The sequence below is a fragment of the Cibotium barometz genome, chromosome 3 (genome assembly GCF_041138505.1).
Source record: "Cibotium barometz isolate CiBa-2024 chromosome 3, ASM4113850v1, whole genome shotgun sequence".
NCBI classification, from domain to species: domain Eukaryota; kingdom Viridiplantae; phylum Streptophyta; class Polypodiopsida; order Cyatheales; family Cibotiaceae; genus Cibotium; species Cibotium barometz.
In genome coordinates, this window is record NC_141048.1 from 60,412,917 (window position 1) to 60,423,581 (window position 10,665).

The following is a 10,665-nucleotide window of genomic DNA, read 5'->3' on the forward strand; positions in this document are numbered from 1 at the left end:
AAAAACACTGTTACCAACATGAGATCACCCCCAAACCTTCCAAGCAAGCTTTATTTCTTGAATGTGTTGGGAGTATCACATAGCTCTGCCTTAGCCTTCTTCCAATTAGCTGAGTTGAGATAAGAAGGATGTAGTTCACCCTCTCAAATGTTATCACCAACCTCAAATTAATGGTGGCCAGGAGGCTCCTCATACGTGTAAGCATCTACTTCCTACTAAGCTGATCTCTCTCATATGGCACAGGAACTCTATATATAGAGCTGATCAATTATATAATCTGTCCTCTCAATGGAATGGTATGTCCACTTTGTGAAGACATTGTGAACAAATCAAACTGAGCAAAGTTGGCGCATGTGTCATCCCTCTCATCCTCAATGATGGATCCATTATTCGAAGAGACTGTATGAGTACACCAACATGTGTGATGTACTAACAGTCCGACCATAGGAGATTCACCATGAGGAGTGGTTCCCAAATGTGAGACCCCTGCCCTCTCCGCAATGCCCCCTCTCTGGGGCACTGGCAGTGAAAGTAGCATCAACCTCTCGTGCAGGGCAGGGATTCCCACTTGGGGCCTCGCCCACGGATGTCCGAACAAGAGACTAGTCCGATGATTCCTCCGAAATTGAGACCAGAAAAACTTCCCTCGCCCTGAAAGCACGAGCGATTCCACCAAGAAAATCATCTAATGGGAGATCTATCTAACGGGTCAAGGCCTTAACTATCCAATCTAATCCGACCGAACCTGTAGGAGGTCGCATGGCCATATCAAGGAAGAGACTTGCACTTGATTCATAGAAATCATCGCTTTTTTCACCTTAAGCAAGGCATAGCCATCCCATTGATTCTTTCCCACAGAACAAGAATCTTCTAGGGACTTATTCTAACTAACGTAACTTGACGTATCTAACTGTATCGCATGAATCCACCAATCCAGCCAACCGGCCCATGGGTTAGCCAACTGCCCACCAACCACTGTATTGGTGGGATCCCTTTATATAAAAATTTAGTTTAGCTTTGTCCCGGGTACCAGGGAAAAGAGTTTCCAGGCCCCCTAACCGACGTTTCAAGTAAAATACAAGGTAGTCACACCACTTACACACCTAATATGAATTTACCTTTTTCACAGATTTGGCTGTCTTTAAACAGACTTTCAATGAAACCATAGTATTTTTTATCATAGTCCTCCAAAACATCTAGTGTATTGTTTTACAATCAAAATATTATCCGGACTCTCCGTTGAAGACCAACTAGTCAACCAACAAGATCCAATCTCAAATTCCAGTTCACATAAATAATTCCTTATATTATCAGTCCATTCATATCTTCCTCGATATACGTATCCGGGTGTCCTATAGCAGTCCGCGAGCCCATGCATCGCCTGGTCAGAACCCTCTAGGATCCTTCTTAGGTTTCCTAGCACTTCACTCAGGGACCGCTTCATCGGCCCTCGCCCATCGTACCGGAAGCATACCATTTTAACCATGAGGGATTTCACTGACGTAAACGAGAACATGTGAACATGTTAATAACATATGTTAATAACACAAAAAATCTTGTGATCACATGTTATATTCACAAAGCTTTCACAAGGGCCTAAAAAAATTATCTTTGTCGGGCATAAAAAATCTTCTTAGGTGGCCACTAACCTGCTATTATGTGAAGATGGTAACATGAGAACATGTGAATAGCTTATTCCCATGTGTAGCCAAGCATTTAATGGGTTCCCAAATGGCGAGTGACCTGTTATTTTGTGAACGGTAACATGAGAACATGTGAATAACTTGTTCACATGTGTTATTATCACAAAAAATCTTGTGATCACGTGAATATTAAATCCTTGTTAACCATACTGAGGCTAGTCAAGACCTTGGCAGGCTTTACCGTACAGCGACGTCCTTTGACGACTCCCAGCCAGCTGTTGTAACGAAACTCTCCTTAGTTTTTTTAAACACAAGCCAAATGCTTCCTCCAGCATTCTAACGTAAAACAGTCCTTTTCAAAAACAAAGTTTCTATGCAAGTAAGAATTTCTCGTTAAGTTTGATTTCACAAAACCCTTTTTCTCACAATCCAGATTTTCTTAATGAAAATCACAAAAAATCAGGGTAATCTACCCATCAATTTCAAGAATTTATGACTTATTCTCTATGATTTCGGGTCTTAAGGAAAAACTTCTCTAAAATCAGTAGTCCATTCTTCGTATTGAAGATTTGGAATTAGTCTCGAGGTTTTTGCTTGATTTTTGATTCAAGAGATGGACAAGTATCTTACTAGCCCACCATTCTCACAGGGTCTTGGTCTAGCCATAATTCACTCGGATTTAATCCTAGCTTTGATTCTTAAGGATTTTTCCTTCTAATTGTCTGATTAATTAACTGTGATTTCCATTCGTAAGGGAAAAATCCAAATTTATGAAAGGCCATAATAGATTTAAAAATAGTTCTATTCGAGAATAAGGGAATTTTATAAAGATAACTCTTTTTCCAATAATCCATTTATGAATCTACATACATCCTTTTATTGATTTATTCGCGTAGAAATATCTTAAAATATTCTTTTCTTCATTTTGATCCTCAACATTAATATACCATAATTTCCTACATGAAATTATGGTAAAAACTTCTCTTTTAACATCGAAATTAGTTTATCCATTTTTCTACTTAGAATACAATGAAAATTTCTCTTTTTAAATAAATAAAAATACCCATAATTTGAAATATGCCAAAAATTCCTCTTCTAACATTTAAATGTTTGTATCTAGAATATGCATGAAAATAAATATAACAAAATTTCTCTTTTCTCTATTTAAATAATTATGCATAAATATCATAAAAATATTTTCCATAAATATGATAAAAATCATTCTTTTAGCATAAAATATCTATGCCTAGAATATGATAGGAATTCCTCTTTTTGCTTTATTAAAAATATGCATAAAAATAAGATTTATCTTTTTTCTAGAAAATTTTGCCATAGCTTCGCATGAGAATGTTCAATTTTCTAACTTGAAATGAAAAACTTATAATTCAAATGTGATAGGAACTCCTATTTAGACTAAACTTTAATTATGCATACATAACATAATTATAATCATAATTATAGACATAATTATAATTAATCTCTAGATTATACTTGAATATCCATTCCTCATTTCCAAAATTGTTAGCATCACCCTCTTTCAATTTAAAATGAGTTAATATGATTTTTCTTAATCATAAACTAGCATAAAGAATTTAATCATCATTTTTAACTAGATTAAAATCATAAAATTACCTAACCTTTTTCTCTAGCTTGTCACGCCTAGTGTTTAGATTAAGATAATGAGATTATCATTAAGAATCTTCCTTCTAACAAGGATCTAACCATAAAGATGATTAATCTTTCCAAAAGAGTTTATTAACAAATTGAGAAGCCATTTGTAGTCAAACAATTAATATGGATGCAGACTAGAAAACTTTCATTTTTTACATCTCTAAGCTATCAAGAAAGAATGCCCACAAAGGTTATTTCAATGCATATAAATAAAAAATTGAATGTTGTGGCTAGTGCATCCTAGTGGCTATGAGCTTGCACTTCATTTGTGACCTTGCAAAATAAGAATAGTTTAAGACTAGGCCTCCTCTAGAAATACAACTCTTCACACAAATAGAACAAGAACATTGTTACTTTACAACTTAGATGCGAACACAACTTGTCATAGCTATTCAAAGATACTCCAAATTGGATCACTTTACCAAGAAGATTTATGATGTCTATGATAATTGTAATCCATGACCAATGTTTTGATTGTAGGTTGAAAGACTAACCTTACTTATCCCAAAACTCAACCAATCAATAATGCTCATAATGAACTGGAAAATTAATGAGAGCATGTCATGATTTGAAATAGAGAATGCATTTATGTTTTGAAAATGATGTATGATTTTTGCCTTGAAAAAGAGTACAATATCTCATTATGTAAATGCCTTTCGAAAATGCTTCTTCTTAATCATAAATGTGCACATATTTTGGAGACTTTAATTGAGCTCATTTTTTATAAAAAAAATTTATGGCTTAAAATAGGAGAGAGCATTTTTGGGCTCTTTTTTTTCAAGATAAAAGCCTCCTTATATTCGGTCTAACCAATGAACCAGCCACATTCCAAAGACTTATGAATATTGCTTTTAAGGACTTCTTAAGAAAGTTTCTTGAAGTTTTCTTGTGCATTCATTCATCTTAGAAAGAGTACCTATCGTGCCTAAAAAAGGTGTCGATTTTATCGCATATCCTTAAACCCTTACACATGCCAGTTTTGGGTGAATCACGGAGTTATTCTTGGGCATATAGTGTTCAAAAATGGGATTTTCACTGATGAGAGAAAAGTCAAGGTCATTTTGGAATTAACCCCACCAACAAACTACAAGGGAGTCCAGAGATTCATGGGCCATGTTGATTAATATTAACCAATGCATTTTACCAATAAAATCTTTTCTCCAGAAATATGCATTAGAATTTGTTATGAGCATCTTCTATGTTCCAATGATATACTCTCAAGTTGCATGTGTTTCCTTTAGAAGTCACCATTGCCAGGGTCTTGCTTATTGTTCTCATCTCCAAGAAACTCACCATTGCCATCATGCAATCTAGGTTCTTGCTTATTGTTCTCATCTCCAAGCCTGTCAACACTTCTTATACGTTTGCATTGAGTGAACATTCTAAAGCATTATTACAATGAAGGTGCAACAACTAGTAGTCTCTTTTTCAACATTTTATGCTATTTGTATTAGTAGAGCATGTATTTTACACTCAACAAGCCAAAGATAAGCTATTAAAGTAGGATTACTAAAACCATTTCTTTGTATGTTTATTATAAGGTTAGATGTAAAGAATATGAGAGTTTTAAAAAAAATAAAATAAAATCAGAAGACTTTGTGCACATGCACATGCTTGTGTGTGTATATATATGTAGGCAGATACCATTGAGTACCTAGGAAATTCAATTCCCTAGTTTTGTATAGGAAATGTCGAAAATTTTTCCTCTGTGTTTAGAGATTCCCTACCTATGGAACAATTAAAAGTTCCTTGTATAATATCAGAAATACTATAAATCCAAGCCACTAAAATTGCGTCATCAACATCAAATACCAACGCCGCAGGCAAGGGCCCTCAACTTTAGTATCATCAACTTTCTTTTTAAACGAGAGACTAGCTAGCAGTAGACACAAACAAGTTCAAATTAGTTCGTGCGCTTTGAAAGCACGGGAATCCTTTCAAAGCGGCTTACATACGGTGAGCTACTTTCCTGCTGCAGCAGCAGCAGTAGTAGGAACTACTACACCACAACGGGCTCCACCGGAAGCTTGAGGCTGGATGGGGTTGGAAGACAGAAGCATCCTGCAGCAGCATCAGAATTAATAAAGATAATTAGTGAGTGAGCACTGCGGCAGGCAGCCGAGTAAACCTAGCCAGTGGATTAAGAGTTGATTAATGTGGATTTAAGTGTTTACTTACGGCCACAAGCCGCACCCCAGCCGCAAAAAGCTGTGTAGCCTTCATCGCAGCTAGAGCTAATAAGGGGGCAAGACGGGAGCAAGTTCAGGCACGTGCAAGTCCCCTGCGCTAAGGTTGGGGTGGGAGTTGAAGCAGCGAGCAAGGCCACCATCAGAAGAAGGAGAGTAGCATAACACAGCAGGCGACGATCAGAATTAGCCATGGCGTTATAATTTCTGTGGTGTCGGCAAAGAGAGAGCTGATCAGGTGGCATATGGCAAAAGCAAAGCAAGGTTTTTATAATGCTGGAGTCACTATTTGCGTGGTGAACTAATCGAGCATGTGGAAGGTGCCAGCAGCAGCCATGTTATGTTGATGTGAAGGGAATCCCAAGGACACTGGTGCCCGAGTCACGCTATGTTTGTATTTTTATAATGCTGGCTGGAGTCACGATATATTTGTATTTTTATAATGCTCGAGTCACGCTATATTTTGTATTTTTATAATGCTCGTATCAAGTTTAAACGTCTACTTCCTTCACACTTTTCAAAATAAAAGTCTCCTTTCATCAAGACTCCCTTTTGTTTTGTACATGTTGAATCACATTCCAAATCTACACGTTGTTGTCAATATAGATAACTTAAGGTTTTAAATTTTTTTCTTACAGACCTGCATACCCGTCTTCTATGTATATAAACTAAATCTGAATCCCTTTCGTGAATGAGTTCCCTCTTGCTTGATTGAAGATATTGAAAGAGTTTATCAAACTATTACTTTATATTTCCTTCTCTCTCACGGTTTCATCTTGAGCATAATTTCCTTCTCTCATGGTCGCTCTTTAAATCTAGGTAGATTTCCAGGTAGATTTGGGTTGCCACTTTGTAGCTCTTTGAACCTGTTCGTTCTTTTGATATACAAGTGTCTACTGTGTGGAGGTAGAAGGATCGACAGTTTTTTGAATATTGGATGCTAAAGTGGAGGGGGTTGAAGCTTCATAGATTTTACGGATGTCGAAGCTTCCTCCTCTTTGTGACCGAGGGTGGCCACGGAGCGAGCCCATTGCAGTGAGCCAATTTGCAAATTATTTTCAAATCAATACGAGATGCGAGCAGTTTCTTGTCATGTATCCATTGAAAGTGAGCAAGAATGACACATGACATACCAAAAAAAAAAGCAGGCTTACTACATGACATGCCATACCACCTTCAAGACATACCACCTTCAAGACAATGTATTCAAGACACAAAATAAAAGCAGGCTTACTACATCCACCAAAAATGCTACATCCAAACTGTCTTTAAATAAAAGTTCAAATATCACGCTACATCCACCAAAAATGCTAATATATAAAATGTCTTCTGTATCCACCAAAAATGCTACATCGAAACTGTCTTTAAATGTCTTTAAAAAAAAGTTCAAATATCCCGCTACATCCACCAAAAATGCTAATATCCAAAATGTCTTCTGTCTTCACAAAAATTGCTAAGATCCAAAATGTCTTTAGTCTTCTTCAAACTGCAAAAAAGTAAGAAATTAATGAACATTGCATTTATAGAGGATTATGGGATATTAACAGTGCCTTGTCTTATTAATTTGGGAATTACCTTTGTAGAATATGGCTCCAATAGCTTATTATATATGCGATGGTCCTTTTCAAAGATAATAACATTACGTTCCATGACCGCTGCAATAAGTCCAAGAGTTCCAGTCCCAGCAAACAAGTCAACAATAGTATCCCCTGTCTTTGAAAAGAGAGATACTATGTACTTGCATAGCCTCTGCCCTCTTTGGCAACCACCTCTCCAAGGCTTTCCCTTTCGTTTTACCATATCCTCTTCAGGAACACTACATAAACACAGAGATGAGAGACCCAAAAACCTAAACCCTAAATACATAGACATTGTTTTTAATCACAGATCCAGAGTCGATCCCTTACATATCTTGAATGAGGTCTTGTTCCAGATCTAATTCACTCCCAAGATTTTGCTCTTCCACCTTATCTCCATACATCCGTAAATACTGCCTTGGTGTACTTGAGCGTACAAAAACAGATAGAATAAGACATGCAACCTGTAATGAAATCCATTCAAATAGTAGTGAATTCCTTAGGCTATAAGTTGAAATAGACATAGACATAAGAATTTTTGTAGAAGAGAAGTGTGCAGCTACCTTTGTTACAAGTTGTCCCATCTTCTTTCCCACTGGTGGAGTGCATTTGACCACTTGTCGATGAAAGACCACAAATCCTCTAGATGTTGCCTCATGCTCTATCTTCACTCCTTCTTCCATTGTATAAAGGCATGTTATGAAGCCATGATCATTAAGACAAAAGTCTACAAATTGAAAAGTTGCCTCATATAGACTTTCGTTAACCACATTCCAAGGTGGCACTCTGTGTCCCAAACAACCCTCAACAACGAGGTTTGAGGGGAAGTCTACAAACACCATCTCCACACAATAGTCAGTCCTTTTCCCATGGACTTTTCCTTTATTACAAAGCACAATCATGGCTTCCAAAACATGTTTGAATAGAGGGGATGGCCCTTCTATGTTCTTACAGTCCCTTGCAAGGTCCTCGATGGAGGTATTGAATGCATATACCATGCCTGCGAATTCCCACAATGCAAGAAGAAACACAGAAGAAGATTGATTGGTAAGAGAAAAATATTTATCACCCCAATAAACATACACTACTGTTAACGGCATGATATCACCTTTCAAAGGTGCTGGTTGGATCATAGACGAGGCTACATGTACATTGCCCGAAGTACTTGTTGTTTGATGTACTTCTCTTTGTCTCCTATTTGCATCCAATGCTTGACTCACTATATCCCTCCCTAGGTTAACTGGTAGAGGGTGCATTCTAGATGTAGAGGCTATAGATGTGGCATGAGAGCTCGTAGAGCAGCCACGTACTGCAGTCAATGGTATACTCTGCACAAAGACAACTTATGGTTATAAATTACCTCATCAAAAAACTTTATCATCGTGCAAAAATCAGAGACAACTTATGGTTACCTCATCAGAACCCTCCACTATGGTCATCTTAGCCAATATAGCTAAGTGTTGATCATGTAATTGAATTTCTTCATCTGGCACAACAAACCTCTCCATGTCTAGCCACCAGGGGCATCTTGTCTTTTCAACACTTGATAGAGGCTACCCATGCATTTCAAAAATAGATAACATACGTTTTATCATCATATATACATTTTATCATCATGACCATGATTACAGAAAACACTTACTCTCCCAAGGTGCAGATCCGCATATATATATCGTGGAGTATCCTCGCAAATCCATAACAACACAAGAGGTGGTATGGCCTGTACTACACCACTATCCACCTCTTTCAGCAGCCATCTAAATTCCAAATGGAAAGGAAAACTAAAGTCAATAGGCTATATAAGAAGCATAAGGAGAAGAAATAAAATTGACCAAGTTTTTTTTTTACCTATAAACAACTCGATGTGTTGCAGAGCGTAGCCCTTTTTGTGTGTCCATATCATTGCTAAATTTTATATCCCCCTGATGAACTCTGAAAGCTTTTTTGAAATACTTTCGTCGATGAAAGACGACATAGTTTATAAAGGAATTAATGGAAGGTAAGGAGATTCTATCACAATTTTCAATCTCCTCCAGAAGCTTGGAGCCATAAGAACTTATTTGTAGCCAGAACACAAATGAATGTAGCCACTCTCTAGCTTTTGCTTTGTCTTTAGGCAAGTACTCTATCTCTCGAATGCTAGCTTGTGAATTATCCAACATTCGAACTAAGAATGCCTTATCTTCATCCCTAACTTGTGCAGCCCCAATCATGTTCAGTTTCTCTTCTGTCGCAATATGGGTCCCTGCTGCATGCCAAGGAAGTGACAAAACAGCACGCCAAAAGTATTCTCCATTGGCAGGGTCTGCTATGCGGGCAAACTTTCCCACCCTATTCTTATACAGAATTTCTACCTCTCTTATCACCTTAGCCCTTCCGTCTACATCCATGCCCTTAGCCTTGTCCTCGATTTTCATCTCCATATCGTCCTACAGAGTCCATTTAATTACAAAATTACTCTTGCATACATTAAACATATTTCGCATAATTAAGTAGATCTTGCACACCTTTAATATCTTGCATACCTTAAACACAAGCCATGCCAATATATTTATTGGAACAGAAAACCAGTTTTTTTTTGCCACGAGTGGGGCACTTTTTCATTTCATTCTCCATCCAAGCCTTGTCCTCATCATCGAGCTCTGCAAGGAGGGTAGTCTTATCGGACTCACCAATTCTCCTTATTTGGAAGAGCCTATCCCCAAAAGTTGTTGGTACAAAGGCATAGTCATGCATCCTAGTACAACCAATGCAGAGAGTTGAAGCAACATCATGCAATCAATGCCAAGAGCAAAAAAGAGAAAAATAATAAAACATATACTTATTCAATCTGGAAAGAGAAAACATCAGCTCTCCAACGTCAGCCTTCTCGAATTGTAGAAAGTCACAGGCCACCAGACAATGCTTAGAGATGTCATTTGGAAATTCTGAGTAAAAGGAAAGAAGATGATAAAATTATATTAGATGCATACATAAAATTGTATAAATAGATAAAAACATTTCAAATCACCCTCACCTTGAGCAATCAAATCCATCCAAGATTTATAGCGGTTGTTTCCATCCAGTACATGTATCATTTTACCCTGGATGAACGGTCCCCATTCTGGCATATTTCTGAGAGACTCTTCAAAAGTTCCATTCACATCCCTCCATGTTGAACTCCATGACAATGTTGTTTCTTCAGTCAGAGGAGTCTCCTCTCCATCCAAATCAAACATGGACACCGTGAACGCCCCCTTGCTTTCAAGATACCCACCAAGGTTCTTGAATGCTCGACCAAGGTTCTTATCAGTACTGGGGCATAGTCTCCTTATGGCCTCTGTTGGAAGAAGCCTACACAAGGGGATCTTGGGGGGGGGGGTGCTGAATCTAACTCTAATTTAAGGATCTTTCCGAAAATTTCTGCTTTGATGCTCTCTGTTTTTCTTGTCTCAGTTGTCAATGTGTCTCCACCTTCTTCTTCTTCATTATCATCCTCTCTATCATTCCCATCTTCTTGTCTATCATCACCCTCTCTCTCATCCTCCTGTCTATCATCCTCTCTATCATCATGCTCTCTCTCATCCTCCTCTCTATCATCCTCTCTAT

The 10,665-nt window shown here is 37.6% G+C and overlaps 1 long non-coding RNA gene across 1 annotated transcript; it reads right to left on the bottom strand.

The window, feature by feature from the left end:
* Positions 1-8,536: 8,536 nt before the first annotated feature.
* LOC147640343 (uncharacterized) lies at positions 8,537-9,114 on the bottom strand. Its single transcript, XR_015269698.1, has 3 exons — positions 8,926-9,114; positions 8,720-8,834; positions 8,537-8,630 (listed from the first exon to the last, which is right to left on the bottom strand). It is a non-coding gene; the product is annotated as an uncharacterized LOC147640343 (long non-coding RNA).
* Between the last annotated feature and the right edge of the window lie 1,551 nt (positions 9,115-10,665).